The sequence below is a fragment of the Episyrphus balteatus genome, chromosome 3, assembly GCF_945859705.1.
Source record: "Episyrphus balteatus chromosome 3, idEpiBalt1.1, whole genome shotgun sequence".
Lineage (NCBI taxonomy): Eukaryota > Metazoa > Arthropoda > Insecta > Diptera > Syrphidae > Episyrphus > Episyrphus balteatus.
The window spans coordinates 38,093,589-38,109,372 of record NC_079136.1 but is presented as its reverse complement, the minus strand read 5'-3'; the positions used below and the strand labels follow the sequence as shown (position 1 = coordinate 38,109,372).

Genomic DNA, 15,784 nt, shown 5'->3' with positions numbered 1-15,784 from the left:
AATTCCTTAAGTCGACATAAGCTACTCTGTCTTTTTGCCACACCATTGTCCAAGGTCTAGTAAAATTTTGTCAAGAAGAAATAAAGACACCATAATTCTATCAAGAACATGCTTCTGTATTAAAGTACAACTTTTTCACTCCTAAAATAACAAATACCAGTCTGTAATGTTCGCCTTGTGGAATTCCATCAAACAATTTATCTTCAACCACAATTTAAGCTGTCATGTTTCAACAAAAATCTTCTACTTAAATTCTTGTACTTTATGTACGAGTATGCTACTTTTACTTCTTTCGAAAATATTCAAGAAAACAAAACACTTTTCACTCTCCTAACCACATTTTAGGTACCCATAGTTTCAAGAAAATTGCCTGCACCAGAAAAAAGGGGGATCCAGTTTTGTTTCGGCACAAGATGTTAGTTTGTTTTAGTGCGGTTTTTCGTAAACTTTTTAACGCAACGATATAATACACATGAACCTTATGCATAGAAATGTTTTGCATCTTTTCTCTCAACAACAAAAATATTAAGCTTCAAAATGTGTTTTATTTACCAAATTAAAGTATTTAACTTGAATTTTTCCCCAAAGAAAATAAATACAAAAAAAAAACCTTAGAACCTGAAACTTGTACGAAGTTAACTTGCTCCTTTTCAAGTTCTTCCTTTTTTTTTTTCTTCGAGAGGGTTTACTTTTTTTTTCGGTCTCTCTTAACTACATACTTTCATTTCTTCGTTTTCATCCTTGTTTTTAGTTTATTTTGTTGGGTTTTTGGGTTGGGTTAGGTTTCCAAAGGAGGCACAAAACTTTCTTACTTTCATTAAGAAACTTTAGTTATGTGCATAATTTGTGATGATAATGTTGAATAGCAGCGTCGTTGTCGTCGTCGTCGTCTACTTCTACCACCCCCTCCAATTCCTACACAAATATGCAAAAGAAATCCCATGAAAACCTCAAAGGTACACAAGAATATTAAAACAAACGAAGAAAAGAAAAAAATGCAAAAAAAAAAAAGAAGACATGAATCGTTGCATTAACTAAAACATCATGTTTTAAGAAAAAACTAGGGTGGCAACCACACTCTCATACATATTACCCAGACACACGACACAAGGATTCGTGTCTTCGCTTAACTTTCATAACTCTTGCCAAAGTGCATGATAGAGAGCAAAAGAATAAGAAGAAGATGAGGAGAAAATAAAAAAACTTTTTTAATTGAAAAATTTAAACTTTGTTTTATTGATCAATTTAACAAGATTTAAAAATATTATTCTGCCGAGGTCGACCCTTCTTCTGCATCCTGCATGTGCACAAGGTCCTTATAAGAAAGAGAACTTCCACATCTGTTTATTGACAAAATAACAAGAAGAAAAAGAAAAAAACAAAACCGAGACTAATGCGGTTTCTTTTCCTGACAGGTTATTATAAGTGTATGGAGGAGTACATGTACTTAGAAAAGCAAAAGAGGATCTCTGTCAGAAAGAAACTCCATCCTTTCTTCTCAATTCCCTTCTAAGTTCTCATGTCTTTAGAAGAAAGACGACATGAAGTTATAGTTGCGCCTTGCACTTTCTTTTTGCAACAGGATTTGTGTTTTCTTTTACCATAAAAGACGACAACGACTCGAATGTGTAAGGCTTCTTTTGTACTTGGGTCTTGTTAAAAAAAAATATATTTTTGTTTGCTCCTTTTTGATTGTGGTTAGTTAATTTGGTCTTTTTTACGAGTTAAACTTTTATTTTTTCTTCTTCTTGAAGCCACAACTTTTCCTCTTTCTTACAAGGTTTTCAGATCTCTCATATACCAGAGTCGTCTGGTGCTTTTGTGTTATGAATGGATGAGAATGCAACGACGAGATGATGAGAGGAGGAGTGGGAGGTAAGTTTATTGCCTTTTGAGATCAGCACATCATCTATAAATTATGGTAAATTTAAATGCCAGTTAAGCGCTGTTTTGGGAGCGTTAAGAAAATTTTACGCGGTGAAACTTTTCCCTTCGAAAAAAATCACAAACTTACTCACATATAAACTCATACAAAATGCTCCTCCTCCATTACTAACTCGTAAAGGATTCTTTGAAAAGTCACCTCGTTATGATTATATTTTTGGTGGATTCTTAACCTCTAGTAGATGTATGCAGGCAGGACAGAGTTTATGCAAAGTTTATGAGCATTCTGGGAACGCCATCCATCCATAGACGAGGTATGGTTTGTATATTTAAAGATGAATGGCTTGATGGATGGTTTTTGGTTGTTGGTTGCTGGTTGAAATGAATTATTCCCGATGATCAGTTGGGAGCGTTTTAGTAGAGTTTTTGTAGTATAACCTCAGATTACTGGTATAGGTTGAGAGAAAGGTGGGTTAAGTTTGTATAAAATTATGTTTGCTTTACGAGACTTCTATTTTCTTTTGGGGATATTATGAATGCAGCGAAAAAATACACTCTTAAAAAGAGAGCAGCAGGATTTTATGTTCCTTTTTCAGAGGCGGATCGGAAGGCAATTGACTCTGGGAAAATAATTCATATGGGAACATCAATTTAATATAATGCACAGCTCGAAAATTTCACAACGCTTTTCACCTATAGAGCAAGTAGTACAACGAATTACGGCTCATTGAACCAACTTCTGAGGTGAATTTAACGTTGTTCAGAACATCTTTGTAAAAAAAAAATCTGTGGAATGTAAAGCTCAAATTTTCACAGGAAAAATTTTGTATCAACATTTCTCTAGGTACAACCCATTTGACAGGAAAACAGAAATAACTTGATGTAGGGATTGTGGAACTTATTTCCATGAAAAATAAATACGTTCCACAACATACTTTACTTAACTATCAAACCCAATCTTTGAACAGGAACTATGTTTCAAGGCCAGAATAACCTAGTCTCTCGTAAAATGAATGGTAAATGGATGGGTTCCACAGTCCACACTTGCTTTTCAATTTGTTTCTGTTGCCAAATAATTCCACTTTGATTGATTAATGTATTTCACTTGTTTTGTTACAACATGGTGTAGAAGACAGATATTTATTGAGTTCTTCCTTAGTAAATCCGTCTCTGCTTTGTTATACTTGCTGTTTTTGGCCCTTAATTTAGGTTCAATAAATATATTAATAAAGAAGAGATTTTAGTACCAGAAGTTAGTTGAAAATTAAATATTTTGAGTTCAAGTTAGGAAGTTATGGTTGGTTTTGTTAGTTTTACGACAGTTTTGTCTCATAATAATCATAAATTATATTCATCTACCAAAATGTTTTAGAAATCTATTATGGGTTCATAGCTTATGAGTTACTAAGGATATTTTATTACGAGCTCAATTTTTATAATAGTTGATTGATTTATTTAAGAGCTAATAAATAGTTATGTAGATTATTTATCTTTGACAGTTTTCAATTTATTTGTTTTGTTTAAAAAATAAAAAAACATACTTCTGATAAAATTCTTTCCAGAATGCCAAAGAGTGAAACTTGCTGATCATTATATTAATATTTGGAAACAAAAGATGTCGATTGAAATAGTTAAGATTGCTGATTTCAGCCTCTTTTATTTAAACTTTGAAGTTTGAATTTGCCCTTAACCAAAGTTATCCCACCCGTTACATTTAATAATTAATATATTTTGTATATGAGGGCAATTATTTTAATTAGAATTCTATGACAGAACATTTAAACCATAAAGAATTTCAGAATTTCATTAAAAGTCGTAATATCAGTTTTAACTTTACCTTTTAATTTATGCTATTATTTGTCAAAATCTGCCTATACCTAATTTCAACTAATTTCACAAACTAAAATTCCTGTGTACTTATAAAAAAAAAAAACTTTATCCAGTAGCACATTGCCATTACCACTAACTATCCACAGCTTTAAAATTGCTTTCATTAACTGTGTGTGCAACCACATAGTAATTAAAAACACCTCTTTAGCAAGTTTTGCCTTCTCTCTACTTTCAAAATGACAACTACAAAAAAAAAAAATACCAAAAAAATAACACTTTGCATGTTCATGTCCAATTGCCATCGCGGGCGACAAATTGAACATAGAAATTAACACAGAAAATTGTCCAATTTCAAATTTGTGTTGCTGTAACCATTTTCCAAATGAAGCACATGCCAGATAGATGGGTAGGGGAAGGGAGAGTAACTTGTGTGAAAATCAGTGTGGACAGACATTCAACACCAACACTCTACCACCCAGTAAACGATTATTTTTTTGGAATTGCCCAAAAGGATACTCTACCCTGTCAATTTGGAGAAGCATCTTGTTTTTTTTTTTTTTTTTTTTTTTTGTGGGGAGTTGTGTAACCCAATTCATTGTTAAGTATCACGCCGAATGCAACCAAGCCCGCATTTTAATCGGTCCCGTATATTTGGGAGGAGTTGAACTTGAAAAAAAGAAGAACAAAAAAAAAAAGCAAAAGGATGTTGAAAGGACCTCTTTTTCTCACTTTCTCTTGGTGTTTTTATTTTTTGTTCGGTGTCGTTAGGTTTTATGATTATAAGCTGGTTTTTAGTTTCGACGATGTTGTGGGCATGATTGTCGTCGTTGTCGACGACGACTACATCGTCCTCTCATCGTCTTGGATGATAATAACAATTTTCTTAACATATTTTTTTTTGTCAGTGAAGATATTTTGATTGTTATTACATATTTTCATGTTTTTTTTTTTTTTTTTTTGTATTTCCATTTCTTATATAAGATTGTACATCACCCTTAGAAAGAAAGTCCTTGAAGTTGGTTTTCTTTCTTTTGTGTTGGAGGAGGTGCCAGTTGAGTACACTCCAAAATGGGGGTACTTTCAATTCAATTACAAGTGTTTTTTTTTTCAAACATCTAAGCTAATGGGGTTGAATTTTGTCAAGGATATTTGGGTGTTGGATTATTATTTTCTGTTGCTTAAGGATTTGTTTTTTTTTTTCTTCTTCATCATATTCATCAACATTGTTATGGGTCATTGGAATGCTCCTCTTAAGCTCTCTTGTTACTGATATTTTTTTTTTCTACTTTTTTTTAGAATTTTTGTGTGGATTATTATGAATTAATTTTTTCTTTTCTTTTTTCATTACAGGTGAGTAAATTGAATTTTGATGAAACTTATAATTTGAGTGCCTTTGTTTGCCAAAGGATTAAGTGGTAAGGTAAATTAATTGCAAAAATAGATTAAGCCTGAAGACAAAAATGGATAGAAATTGGTTGTGTCTTCCAAGAATTACAAAATTGTGCTTAACATTATTTGAATTAAAAAGAAAAAAGGATTCTTTTGGGTAAGACTGTTATACATCGTGTTTTTTTAAGCCAGTTTCTCTAGTTCGTTAGATGTATCCTCGATAAATAAAAATAAAAAATAAAATAAAAGTATCAAAAATAAAAAATAATTTCCTCATCTGAAGACGAACTTATTCTTCAAAGCGAGTTGAATACTTTCTTTACCTGGTGCCAAAACAATTTTTTGGAGCTTAACATTAAAAAATGTCAAGCTATAACTTTTTCTCGAAAACGTTCAATTGCTCCGCTTAGGCAATACAAGATAAATGACCAACCTGTTCCTGTTGTAACATCTATTCGTGACCTTGGTATTATTCTCGATTCACAACTCAATTTCCGTACGCACTTCGACAGTATCATAAGTAAAGCTAACTCAGCTCTTGGCTTCGTAAGACGTTGGTCGAAAGAATTTTCTTGTCCATATGTCACCAAATCCCTTTATGTGACATTCGTAAGGCCACTCCTCGAATACGCCTCCCAAGTATGGTCACCGTACCACCAAGTTCACATTGACCGTATTGAAGCTGTTCAGCGTAGATTCTTACGTTTCGCTCTACGTAGCCTTGGTTGGGACGATCCTTTTAACCTACCCCCTTATGAGGACCGACTGAAACTCTTAAACCTACATACCCTTCGCTCGCGTCGCGATGCTGCCGATATTCTTTTTGTTCACCAATTACTAAATGGTATCATAGATTGTCCCAGTTTGCTCCTTAACTTATCTTACAATACTAACAATCGTCAGCTAAGATCAGTGCCTTTCTTTCGTTTATCCTACCATCGTACTGACTACGGCTTTAATGAACCCTTGACGCGTATGCAACGTAAGGCAAACAATTTATCTTTTTTTAATCCCAGCCTTAGCAAGTCCGCTCTAAAAGACGCTCTTCTGAACTTTCCCTGCTAAACCTCACTCTCTCAAATGCACTTCAACTGCCTTTGCCATGCCTTAGACTTAAGTTATAGATTAAGTTTACTTTTATAAGTTTATTTTTAAGATCCGCTTGTACTAAGCTAATAATAAAATAAATAATTTTTAAAGACTAATAAAGATAATAGTTTTCATAGTGCTGTATTTAAAGAGGCTTACAATACCTTCTATAAGGCTTCTATAAGGCTTTATTTCAAAAAGATGTTTTTTAATCTACAAACTTCTTCATTCTAAATAGGAGTTGATATCAATATCTTTTAAAAATGTAATACCTATAATTTTTGAAGGCTTGAAAACTCTTCTGTATTTATCGTTAGAATTATTCAAGTAAGTTTTTTAACAAAAACCTGTCACAAAGGGTTATTTGTTCCTTAAAACTATATTTGTACTTTCCAAGAAAAATGCTTTTTTCTATACATTTCTAAAACATTAACTCTTTGACCTACAATTTTTTGTCAAATAAAATCCAAGAAATCTTCGTCAATAGTTCTGAAGTTTTAAGTTGTTTCGAAGCGATCTTGAAGTTATGTATTCAAACAGTTGGCTCAAAAACAAAACCTTTTTTTCATTGCTATTAAAACACACCTCAATCATATTCCAATTTAGACTTTCAAATTCATATTTGACATCAATTTGAAATTTACATATGCCTTCTGTCATAATAAAAACGTTTGTGGTAATTCAAAAATATTACTTTTGGTTGATTATTTAAAAATAAAATTCTATAAAACAAAAAATTACACGTCGTTGTCATCGTTGTTTGACATCAACCAAATGCTATTGCAACTCAATCAATTCAAATGTAATTCTCTGTCTATGGATCTATACAAGAGATTGACATATTGTTTCTTCTTCTTTCATTTTTTTCTTCAATATTTTCTGTCTGGAAAAAATAAAAACAAAAAGCCAGTATCTGCTGATAAAGGAGAGAAAAAAAAAAGGGAAAGCATCCTTATACGATTATTATTAAATTCTGTTTTTTTTTTTTCTCTCTTATCTTTTCACTTGAAAATTTCGAATAGACATGGAGTAGGTATCTCATATATGTGCAATCAATCCATTCTGCCGTCTCGATATCTCGGAGAAAAATTCAATTACGTTCACTCTAAGTACACATCATTTGACATTGAGGAGACATGATGTACTTATGTCAATTTTTTTGTCTTTTCTTTCTTTCCCTCTCTCTCATTTTTTTTTTTTTATTATTTTTTATCGATGTGCGAATTTATCTTGTCTTTTTTTTTGTTTTTCTTTCATCGAAAGTATCATTTTCTGTGTGAAGACTGAAGACTGGATTCGCGTTCATCATGTTGTTTTACTCAATCAAGTGAATATTTTTCTGAATTGACACTGATGTTGGCAGGTTTTGTATGCTTTTACTATTGGTAGGTAGGTACTCTTACATGATGCATGGTAGCCCCGACAAATTGGGCAATTGCCAGACATACTACAAACTATATACGCACATTGAATACATTGCCACACCAAAGTATACGTCGTGTTTTTACGTGAAGGAACACTGAACCTTAAGTGCAGTGAAACGGATGACGACGACGACGCACGGTAACATAGAGCTCTTTTTAGTACCATTTTTTTAGTATGAGTTCTTTTGATATTTTTTTTTCTCAACTGGTTTTTGTGGTCTCTTGTTTTGGTTGCAGATGATGTTGACCATTTTTGGATTTTTATTTACAAAAAAATAAAAACAATTTACAGAAAAAAAAAATTAAAACAGAAAAGATGTGACAACCTTGTAGGTTTTTGGTTGAAGTTGACAACTGACCACGACAGAAAACGAAAAATTGTAGTTGAACATCTGATGAGGTTGGTACCTTCTGGCTATTCAACATTTTTGAGACCAAATTTGGTAGCTTGACAGTTTTTTTATTTTATTTTGTACATTTCTTGAAATGTTTCATATTAAATACAATTCACTTTTGTATATGTGATGGGAAGTTGCAATTTTTTTTTAATGACTTTTATGGTTTGATTGTCTTCACATAAAATATTCAACTGGGAGATTTTCGTTTAATGTTACATTTTGTGGCGTAGCAAGTTAAATGAATATGATGATGATTAAGATTGAAGAAATTAAAGCTTTAAGTCTAGTATCCAGATGGACGTTAGTTTTAGCTCCTATAAAAAATTCCCTCCAAAATTTAGGGGACCTGAAATTTTTTCAAGAATTTTTATACCTAACATTTTTATCTGTCACAATTAAGCGCTAAAAAGTTTGTAATTCTGTCAAACTTGATTATAATTTTCCAAATTTTTGACATTTTTTGGAAGGAATTTCCTCACATTTCATAAATCTCTTTTCCAAAATTTTGTTAACGCTTAACAAATTTTTGGAATAAAGAATTTTGAAAACCAGTGGTCTTAACAAATTTTTTAAAAGCAGACCTGTTTCCCCAAAAAAATCCAATCCGATGTTTTTTTATTTTTTTCCAATCACAAACAAAATTTCACCCTTTTTGTTCCAATTTTCTTTTTTTTTGAAAAAGACATTTCCCTTTAATTTAAAAACCTTTACATCAGTCAATCAAACAAAAATAAATAAAAAAAATCATAGTGAATAGCTTAAAAGGGGTGGGATTAAAAAATGTTTTCAATGTTTTCTATTTTCTTCTATTCTCTTCAACAACCCAACAGTTAATTAGAAAGTAATTTTGTTATGATGAAGGCAATTGAAATCAAATTTCATACAGGTCGACCTGATGCACAAACATAAAAAGAAAACAAGAGGGGTCAAATGTTTTCACGTCAATTATATTATTGAAATAGTAAAAAATCTGTTCGTATTTTTTTTTTTTTTAGATTTTTAAAGGAAAGTTCACCCTCCTTGAATTCGATAAAAAAAAAAACACTAAGAACTCAGGAGGATATGTCCACCAGTCAACATGTTTGTGTTAATTATTATTTATTTTTTTTTTATTTGTTTGGTGTTTTTTTTTTTTCTTTGATCCTTGTAAAAAAAGTGTACCTACAAAAAAAATGAAAACAACATCCCTAATATTGGGAATAATAAGCTTCTTTGTTTTGTTTTTTTTTTTTTTTTTTTGTAAATTTATCATTTTTCTATGATTTTTTTCTTTTTTGAAATGAAAATGTCAAAAGCAAACACAAAGAATTAAAAAATCGAAGGGCTTCTCTATTAATTTGTATTTTTGTTTTTTTTTATGAATAAATTAACAAAATCGTAAAGTTCTATATTAATAAATTATCACTTCTGCACGAGTTGCAGCAGAGCTTGACGTTTCTTAAGGGCATAGTTGTATTTGAAATACATAATCTTTAAAACCATTCATGTAAAATGAAGCTAGTCTTCTAACTTTTTACTTGCGTAGCGTGAAATTTAAGTTTCTAAATCCACAGCTTGATTGCATTTTCAATTAATTTGTATTGTTTGTTAATGTCAAGGTTTTTAATTGACTTCCTCTGAAATTAGCCCCGAATATGTTTCAAATGGAGTGTTAATTTTTCATTCTACAAGAATACTATAGTTTACCAGCTTATCAAAAGATTGAATGGAGATAACACTTTAATTCAAATTCTTTGGTAAATATTCCCAAACACTACCTCAAAGTCTATTAAAACACGTTCACTAAAATTAAAATAAAACACAAAACAAATTATGTCCTTGATATCAGTCTTAATTAATTATGTGTTGTAAAATAGATTAATGATATTGTTACCTTTTAAGCTGCTTAACCAAACAATTCAATTCTCATTTTAACTCAATTCTGCATGTCTGACGAAAATTGTATCATTATTTATAGAAAAAAGATAACACAATAAAATTAATTGTTAAAAAATGTAAACAAAAAAATATAAAACTATACGCACATTTCTATTGTTTCAAGTCATGACAAGGGTAAAACCTTTCTTTGTTTTTGACCCCAAGCTTTTTATTATTTTCTTGGAAAAAAAACTACTTTGACGTTTGACAAATGCAAAAATTTCGACACATTGACAATTACGCTTGAGCATCTGATTAACATAAACATATTTTGACACTCGAAACCATGAACATGTAGCTTAATTTACTTTACTTGGGTGGTAACATAGTGGGATGGATGTATGAAATAATCGGGACAATTTTTTGTATTTGTTTTTAAAAACGTTTTGCATTTACTACAAAACTATTCCTGCTTCGTTTCCTCGAATAATGAAGTTCAAAAACTCATAGCTTCAATTCAGTTTGGACAAAAAAATTACTTTCAAAAATCACCAATATTTAGATCTTAAGACAGATTAGGAAAGAGTTTTTGTGCTCAATTTTTCGACATAACAAAAACTAAAATCAGAAGAATCAAGGGACTATCCTTGGAAATTTTTTTAAAGGTTTAACAGAAACGAAAAACGATAAAATCCTAACTTTTGGAAAACCGTGAAAATAAAATCTCTCTCTCATTTTTCTATTTTGTATTTTCTTTTTTGAAAACATCTTGCAATCATATACTCGATACTTTTTCAAAGCTAATATTTTCAGAGGGGTTTTGAAACTTGAAAAGCTATAATTTGGAAAATCTCCAATACTTAGAGCTTGGTTCTAAGTACTTCTAACACCACTTAACTGCTTCTGAGAACATTCTTAACAGATTTTTCTGAAAGTGCTTAAGTTATTTGAGGTAACCAAGAATCAGAAATTTATTTCTAATGTTAAAAATTAGGACAAAATATATTAATTTTTTTTATAAATCCACCTCTCTTAGAAAACATTTTGCAAATAGAAACTCGCAACTATATTTGATACTAAGTACTTCTAACAAATCTTAACTACTTCTTGGAAGATTCTAAACAGTTTTGTCTCAAACAGATTAACTTCTTCGATATAAAAAACATCTAAATTCATAATTATTCACTCGAAAATTCTTTGAAAAATATGAACGAAAACAAAAAAAATTGAAAAATCATCAATACTTGGATTTTCATATGAAACAGTTCTAACACCTTTTAACTACTTCGTGAAACATTCTGAATTGGTTTTTCTGTATTAGAGTAAGCCCTTTTACATAACTAATAACTGACTTCTGAAATGTTGCATTAGAAAATTTTTCGATAATAGCTTAAAAAAGTGCGTGAAATTCACATATCATTTCTTTGATTTCATACCAATTTTATGGTAATTTTCCCTAGTTTAAATGGCGTTTGAAAACAATAAACTTAAGTTCGTGTCACACCTTAAATTGAATCACTTTACTCGTCTTGAGGTCTCGAAGTGTGACACGGGTGTTCACTATAAATTATATCTCTTTCTCTAGTTGATTGAGATCGACAAGTTAGTTGTATAGTCTAGTCTTATCTCCCCCAAAAATACCCAAAATCTGACAGCTCTAGGTCAATTCACGTGAAATGGTCTTAAATTATTAGCTGCTGAGTTTTTGACGTTTAAATTGATGACGGTACTGATGTTGTTTTGGTGTCTAATATAAATAGGGATGTGCTACGAAGTGTAACGATTCAATTGTTTAAAACTCTAAGTAAAATGTATAACACTTGAATTTATACCTTGACGGCTTGTCCAGCGTATAACTAAGTTTGGATTGTAAACAAACCAAAACAAATTCACAGAAAAAACAAAAACAACAACAAAACAACGTGCTGACGATCAAAATGATAGAAACCTCTGTGTTTAGCGAGGTGAGAAATAAAAAAAATTACACTCAGAGGTGAAGGCAAAATAAACAAAAAAAAAAAACGTAATCCAACTGAGTAAATGCGTGTCCTTGAATTAATTAAAGACACAGAATTTCTATTTTGCCCTCAATTTGTGTGGGTACTTACGTTTTTTTTTTTTGCTTTGTTTTGTATTTTTTGTTAAATTTCGTAGCGAATTTTTATTTTTTTTATTTCCATTTCCGATTAAATATTTAACACCCACCATTATCTTTGTGTCTGAGGTTTTGGCAATGACTTTTGTTCCGATTTGGTTCAATTCTCAGTGAATCAGTATTTTTTTTTGTCTTTCTTAAACTTAACCACAAAAACCGCAAAATAATAACACTAAACAGACTGTGATTGTTTGATAAATAAATAAAAAAAAATAAAACTTCTTAAATAAAAGAAGGTGCTTCAAGATGTGTGTGACTGGACTGTGTATATAAATTTTTAATTTTCAAACCAATTTGCTGGCAAATAATAGAAATTTTACACAAAAAAAATTATTTTATGCACACGTCGTCGGTAAAATCCTTTGAACAAAAAAAAAAAATATATAAAAGTTCACTAAATTGTTAAAAAAAAAAAGAAAAAAACATTAAAGAGCACCTGGTTAAGGTTTCGATGATTTTTAGCAAAGTTGCTATAAAACAGCAACACCTACGTGATTGGCATATAATTTCATTGTTTATTTTCTTTTTTAATTTTCGATTTCAATTTGGAGAGGACCCATAAAAAATGTTTTTTCTTAGAATTCGGTTTGTAAATCAGTTATTGTCTGTCATAAGGGGCTTTATGAATTTTGAAATAGATTTTTACTATTCAAATTTTTTTTTAGCGGAAGTAACTGTCATTATTCAAAAGCTTTGATAAGCATGAGAACCTTTTTATACGAGTTCTATAACAATCTTGTTATATTTTTAATCAATTCTTGAGGATTGTCTGCTGTCAAATATTAACGACCGTCAATAATTTGAAGTTATTGATTTATAACTTTGCCTTTAGGTAACTTTAGTACCTAGCTGTGTGAAATCTAACGAGGAATAAAACCGATAGCAGTTATTCATTCTTTGTTGGTTTTGAAATTGAAATAGTCAAAATTTGAAAAATCACCAATACTTGGAGTTTCATGTAAAACACTTCTAACACATTTTAACTGCTTCGTAGAACATTCTGAACTGAATTTTCTACAAAAAATTAAGCCATTTTATGTTAACTAATAACTAATAACAAAAATATTTTCTCGAGAAATAGTTTAATAGTTAAGTTATAAGTTAAGAAAATTTAACAATAAATCTTTTTTTTTTTTAATGTGGTCTTTTTCCATTTTTCACTTAATTAAACAACTACTTCAGCTTTTTCTTCTTCTTATTTATCCTTCTTCAATGTATTTTTTTCACATGCCATATTCACAATTAAGGGCTACTTAAAGTTAGCCAAGACCTTAAAATTATGATATAATAATAATAATCTTCAATGTATTCATCAATGTCCTTTTTTATTTCCTTTTGTTCCTTTGTATCTATTATGTTGCACAACAATGTTGCTCTAGTTTCTTTCTTTATTTCTGTTTCCAAATTATCATAAACATAAATGGCGTTTTCGATTGGCAGTCCGGAAGCGTCCGGAATCATTCTGAAAAAATTTTATTCACACAAAACTGTCAGTTTTGTACGAATAAAACGCTTTCAGAATGATTCCGGACGCTTCCGGACTGCCAATCGAAAACGCCAAAAAATAAAATCGTATTATTTTTTTTTATTTTGTATTGTAATTCTCAATTCACCTGTCAGCAGTTTAATCGTTTAACGATTGAAAAGTTTAAAAACGTGACTAACTTGGGTTAATAATTTCCACTCATTTTCTCAAAGCACTTGCAACTCGCAAATAGGCATACAACTATACAAGTATAGGTCAAAGAGTCACAATAGTTTTGATTGCGCTCTAAATTCCAAAGTATCTCCTCTCAATCTTTAGATATAATTTAATTGTATTAATCATGCTACAATGTATTTTGCTTATTTTTATTTTTTTTTGTTAACTGTTTTTGGGTTTGAATTTATCTAAATTTATCGAAAAGATTATTGTACTGCGCCGGCACAGCATGAAACATTAAATATCTCCACCTGAACGTTGAACTTATTGGGGCATATTGGTGTCGTCTTTAATGAATATTTGAATGACATTCACGACATTGGATTGAAAAGATTGAATAGAATCTCACGTTATTTTGTTATTTTGCTTTGAAAAGTATAAACACGCCCTCAAATTGCTACTGTGGATTCTCAAAGGTAAAAAAAACATTGCAATTTACTATCGTATTTGGGCCTGAGAATTTGAACTTTTAAACATTAATCAAAATAAAATCATTTGCAATTGCCTACTTTGTATCTAATGTCAATTTATTTCCCAATTTTGTATTTGAAGATGAATATCAGTCAATAGAACTATCGTGAATTAAGGACAATTTTTTTATCTGACAATTATTCTCATAAAACAAACTTTAAACATAAACAAGGTCTTGCTTATATAAGCTTAAAAAAAAAAGATTCCTGGATTAAAATATGGTTTCTGTATCTTGAATTAATAAAAGCTTACCATATTGAAATCGACCATAAATATCATTTTGCAAAAACACAAAAATCTATTACATACAACCTTTTTCTGTTTGTACTAAATCTGAAAGAAAAAAGCCGACAAAAAGGTGCCGCCATTTGAAGTTTTGGTGCCGATAATTCTCACACAAATTCTCCGCGTCAAATTGTTAATAAATTATTTATGTTTACATCGATTTTATTGTTCAGTCCATCTATATGAGATTATGGACCTATAAATAAATATATTTTATTTTTTTTTCTGTTAACACACAACAAACTAGTTTGTTGTTTTGACTTCTACTTCCGAGAGGGCGCTTGTATATATTTTTTTTTGTGTTACTATAACGCCAGTCCCTTGTTTTTGTTGTTGTAATTTATTCAAATCCAAGGAAATACAAAAAAAAAAAAATAGAGTAATAACATTCAATCAAAAAAAAAAACCCTGATTTATCTAACAAAGATACAAAGGTTTTAATCTGATTTTTCGAATTAATTAGAATAACTTTGTATTTTGTTGTAACCTTAATTACTATGTAATAAATTATTTTTTATTTCATTCAATCCAACGCATTTTATTAGATGAATTAAAGACAGAAATTATTTTAATTGGGGCATGTTAAAATTGTAGAAAAAAAAAAATTAAAAAAAATCATTTTTAGAGCAAAATCATACGACACTTACTTAATTTTTGAACCCACATAAAAAATCTTTTTTTTTATTAATATCGAAAAGGCGCCTAACAACTACCTACTTTGTTTACTTCAATTACAACTCATTTATTTAAATACGATGCGTGGCCATATGTAATTTTATTTTTAAACTTCACACACATTTGGTTGTGGTTTGATTATTGTGGTACTTGTGGGGGCGATGAGTAAAGTAGCTATATTTTTTTCTATCTATCTATTTATTTGGATTAAAGAAAAATATTATTATTACTCACTTTCTTTACAAATGAAAAAAAAAAAAAATAAATAATATCTACATATTTCACCCCACAATTTTATTTCATCATCATCAGCAACCAATTCAATCCATAACAAACAGAGAACCGTATTATGAATAATCGGATTGCTAGCGCTGGGGAAGTACTTAGACATTAAATAAATACAAAAATGCAGATTAAAATGAGTATTTTGTATCTAAAGAATGTTGAAGAAAAGGCGCTCTGGAAATAAATGTGACATAATGAATTTTTACATTATAAATGCCATTCGTCGTCGTGTTGGTGATTAATATCATTTGAATATTGAAATATGTCGAAAAAAAAAACGGAGAAATATGTGTTGGCTGGACGTCAGATTATTTGTATAAAGAAAACATGTTTTGTCAAG

The 15,784-nt window shown here is 30.2% G+C and overlaps 1 protein-coding gene across 2 annotated transcripts in view; it reads left to right on the top strand.

The window, feature by feature from the left end:
• The window catches only part of LOC129916110 (headcase protein), a 189,908-nt gene that overhangs the window by 25,143 nt on the left and 148,981 nt on the right, over positions 1 to 15,784 (top strand). The gene's annotated exons all lie outside the window — the stretch shown is intronic.